General features: G+C 35.7%; 1 protein-coding gene across 1 annotated transcript in view; it reads right to left on the reverse strand.

The window, feature by feature from the left end:
• LOC143032530 (hemicentin-1-like) overlaps positions 1 to 3,063 on the reverse strand; it is a 706,298-nt gene extending 703,235 nt beyond the window's left edge. Inside the window, exon 1 of the mRNA XM_076197397.1 lies at positions 3,031 to 3,063. The gene's annotated coding sequence lies outside the window, so the exon portion shown is untranslated. The remainder of the gene's footprint in view (positions 1 to 3,030) is intronic.
• Between the last annotated feature and the right edge of the window lie 1,937 nt (positions 3,064 to 5,000).

Consider the following 5,000-nt stretch of genomic DNA (forward strand, 5'->3'; position numbering starts at 1 on the left):
TAAAAACCAACTAACATCTTTCGGGACAACACTGATGAGGTGGACAATGATAAACTGTTCAAAGTCAGGCCAATGGAAGACCATTTGCGGAAAAAAAATTCTAAGACCTTCCAATGCAACAAAACCTCTGCATTGATGAACAAATGGTGCCTTTCAAGGGAAGGCATTCCATGAAACAGTACATGCCCATGAAACCCAGAAAATGGGGTTTCAAGTTCTTTGTTCTTGCAGACAGTGGGGGTCTTATTCATGACTTCATACCTTACACAGGGTCCATTCAACCTGTGAATAGAGACGATATTCCAGATCTGGGTACATCCTCTAATATTGTCTTACACTTGGCTGAGACCATTCTAAACAATAAGAATCACCTACTTTATTTTGACAACTGGTTTAAATCTTTACCACTTGTAGAACATCTGGCTGAAAGGAATATATGGTGTTGTGGAACAGTCCGGGCAAATCGGCTCCCAGGCCTCAAGTTCACATTGGACGCTGACATGAGGAAGAAAGGCAGAGGTACATTTGAGGAATGGAAATTATCTGGTGAGGGCAGCCAGGCAACAATAGTCAAATGTGTATACATTGTGACGAATGTGGAAAGGAGGTAAAGGGAACACGGGCTGAGGGAAATACTTTTATTCCTGACTAGTTTCGCCTCAGTGGCTTCTTCCTCTGAAGAAGCCACTCAGGCGAAACTAGTCAGGAATAAAAGTATTTCCCTCAGCCCGTGTTCCCTTTACTTCCTTTCCACAATAGTCAAATGGTTTCACAATAAATGTGTGACATTATTGTCTTCCTTTGCTGAGGGCAATCCAACTCGCACTGCACGACGCTATGACAGAAGTCAGAGGAAAGTTGTGGAAATTCCACTGCCTAACATCATACATTTGTATAATAAGAACATGGGAGGTGTAGACCTGGCTGACTGTCTTCTAGCACTATATGGGATCCCGGTACGTTCTAAGAAATATTATCACAGACTCATCTATCTCATGATTGACATGACTATCGATGAGGCATGGCTGGTATACCGAAGAGATCGTGAGGTCAAAGGGATTCCCCAAGGAAAAAAGACATTCCCTACTGACCTTCAGGATGTCCGTGTCAGAATCACTCATCAATCCAGGGAAATATATCCCCAAGCGAGGTAGTCCATCTTCAAGTGAGAGCACTCCTCCTCCACCATCAACAAGATTTCAAAGAGTTGGGCCAATTCAGGCCCCAGAATGATGTGAGACTAGATAAAGTAGGGCACTTCCCAGAGGTGAAAAATCCTCGTTTGTACTGCAAACGAGTTGGATGTGCGGGTCGCACCAATATCAGGTGTATCAAGTGCAAAATGAGTTTGTGTCTAGATGAAACAATTCTCATTTCCTAGTGTAAGGAGATAGACGAACGAATACATGCACTGTATTTTTTTTCATGATAATTGTTATTTTCCTCATTTCCAACAGATTTCTCATTGAGGAGTTCAGGTGTTTTCTAAATTATAATATTTTTAATAAAGGTGTTACTGATGATATTTCTACAATTTTCAGCAGGTTTTTCACTGCTAAGAACAGGTATATTATTTTTTGTAATAACCCATATTATATATAAAGATATTTCAATTATTTATATGCTTAAAAACAATTCATTTTCATTAACAAGAGGTCAAGTTATCAAAAGAAATTGTATTCGAGTTTAATTTTTCAATAAGATATTCATTTTTGCTGAGATGAGCAACAGATTTGCTTTCTATATTCTAATAATGTAATAAATCTTGATAACACAATCATTAGCCAATTTCATTGCCCTCGTGACCAACATGACTAATTCGTCATGGTATTGTATTATTGCATAGACTGTAGGTAGCAATTGCCAGGAAAACTGATCTATAACATTCCTCAGGTCCATAATATCCTTGAAACAAACGCATGATTTTTTTTGTCCGGCCAAAATATATGTGGTCCACATAGGGATATATTTCTATGGAAGAAAGTATACTCTGGACTCGACGTTTCCATAAAAAATGGTTCCTGGACTCCAGCTATTTACGAATATATATATATATATATATATATATATATATATATATATATATTATATACATATATTATATACATATATATATATATATATATATATATATATATATATATATATATATATATATGATGGTGTTTCTACCTTCTACTAACCTCTGTTCTTACCTTTTCCACATTTTCAAATATACAATTATATATAAAAAATAAAAAAAATTGGGAAATGATACCTATTCCAAAACCAATCTGTCCCTATCCAATCTTAGCTCTTCGTGAATGATGGATCATCCCTCATTCCCGCCCCACTGTTCGTGTCAGAGACAATGCAGCAATATGTACACAAAAGAAATGCACAAAACGTGAGTGAAGAAAGGGATAATTATTACAAAGTATAATAGTGTTTAGTATGAGAGGCTCTAAGTTATCTACATTTGAGTCATGCAACAATGTACACAAAAGAAATGCACAAACCGTGAGTGAAGAAAGGGATAATTATTACAAAGTATAATAGTGTTTAGTATGAGAGGCTCTAAGTTATCTACATTTGAGTCATGCAACAATATGTACACAAAAGAAATGCACATGTGTGAAGAAAGGGATAATTATTACAAAGTATAATAGTGTTTAGTATCAGAGCCTCTAAGCTATCTACATTTGAGTCATAAATAACTAAACCAAATAATATAGAGACTAGGTACCCAGATTCTATAAAAGAGGCTGGACGCTTCTTACTATCTCGATATAAGTTTGTAACATTACTAGAATAAAAAGATGATGTGAAATGAGAGAGAGAGAGAGAGAGAGAGAGAGAGAGAGAGAATTTAAAACGTGCTCTTGAATAAAGAATGAAACCGAAAAATGCTAAACTCATTTCAGGGGATTGACCCCAAAGAGAAGAATAAAAATGTCTTGGAATATACAGCTAAGAAAACTGTCTTGGACTAGACATTTAAGAAGAAAAATTAATCACCATCAGTAATTTTTTACCTTATTCTAAACTGACCTTGAAAAGGATTTTGTGTCGCAACCCTCATCTGCAAAAAAAAAAAATAAGTATATTTAGTTTTCTATTCTCGACAATCATTGTAGAATGTTAAACGAACTTGTTATACAGTGGAAAAGTGTACCAAACAATAAGCTGGTTTCGACCACGTGTGTGTGCGTGTGTGTGTGTGTGTGTGTGTGTGTGTGTGTTTGCGTGTGTGTGTGTGTATGTGTGTGTGTGTGTGTGCGTGTGTGTGTGTGTGAGTGTGTGTGAGTGTGTGTGTGTATGTGTGTGTGTGTGTATGTGTGTGTGTGTGTGTGTGTGTGTGTGTGTGTGTGTGTGTGTGTGTGTGTGTGTGTGTGTGTGTGTGTGTGTGTGTGTGTGTGTGCGTGCGTGTGTGTGTATGTAAGTGTGTGTGCATGTGTGTGTGTGTGTGTGTGTGTGTGTGTGTGTGTGTGTGTGTGTGTGTGTGTGTATGTGTGTGGGTATTGTACTGTATAAAGAGATATTTAGTACACCTTAACATATAGACCACATAATGTAGGTATTCACTCATAGTTCCGATCTTCAGCAACCATCCAATGAAAGACATACATTCATACACACACACACACACACACACACACACACACACACACACATACAAACATAAATACACATACATACATACATATACCAAGGCTTTTTCCCCTTCCAAGCCTTATATATATATGTATATATATATATATATATATATATATATATATATATATATATATATATATATATATATATATATATATATGCATTTGTCGTTTGTCTTAAAAATTTCCCTTTATTTAAGTAATCATAGACATTTGGAAAGTATAAAGGGAAGAGAGTTCCAGAACCTCACGGGGAATGGAAAGACATAGCGTACTGGCTGGCGAAGTCATGCATAAGTGATGTGCATTTAAACAGTACGAAACTTTTCGCAAAATCCATAATGGTGCGGTCTCTCACGAGAAGGAAGGGTCGCGTATATTAATTTAGAAGAACAATGACTGAGAAAATAGCGTAGAAAAGAGAGAAATAAGATATTGCAGAAGGCAGGAAGAGAAAGGAGATTATCAGAAGGAAATGTCCACGTGAAAAATTCAGTATTTCATCTTTCTTGCTCAGAAGCACAATGTAATCTGGATAAGCCAGAACACGTTTTTGCAACCCTTAGTGTGGTGTGCCAAAGAATCTCATTAGTTGTGAAGAAAGGAGACATTTTATGTCAGCCTCTTTGGAAGGAAAAGGAAAATAAAAATAAAATGCTGGAAACAGACAAAAAACTCAGGAATCATATGTATGTATATATATATATATATATATATATATATCTATATGATATATATATATATATATGTATTATATATATATAATATATATATATATATATATATATATATATATATATATATATGAGCATACATGCACATGTACGTGCGTGTGTGTGTATGTATATGTTTATATATATATATATATATATATATACATATTTATATATATATATATATATATGTGTGTGTGTGTGTGTGTGTGTGTGTGTGTGTGTGTGTGTGTGTGTGTGTGTGTGTGTGTGTGTGTGTGTGTGTGTGTGTGTGTGTGTGCACGTATGAGTGTTTACCTCATTTCACTGAGTGTAATATAGAGAAAAGGTGCCACAACCATGGCGTCCTGTCTCTCTCCAGCTCTCATAAGAAAACGGTTTCTTGACATGATTTAGACTTTTATTTTTCATTCTCTTACCATCACCTCTTGACCTTCTCATATTCCATACCAAAAGACATATTTTATCAGATCTATCTACTCTCTTTAATGACCTGAATATGATCTAAGCACCTCTTTCTCTTCTTTCTTTCGGTGACGTCACGTCTAGTGCATCTCATCTCTGTCCTTATGTTTAGCCTGGTCGTTTCTGTTTGCATCGTCTTATTTCTTATTATATTTTTTATACTTTTGTTATTTGGCTACCTTCCTTG

The sequence above is a fragment of the Oratosquilla oratoria genome, chromosome 14 (assembly GCF_046742065.1).
Source record: "Oratosquilla oratoria isolate Oo_2021 chromosome 14, ASM4674206v1, whole genome shotgun sequence".
In the NCBI taxonomy this organism is placed as follows: domain Eukaryota; kingdom Metazoa; phylum Arthropoda; class Malacostraca; order Stomatopoda; family Squillidae; genus Oratosquilla; species Oratosquilla oratoria.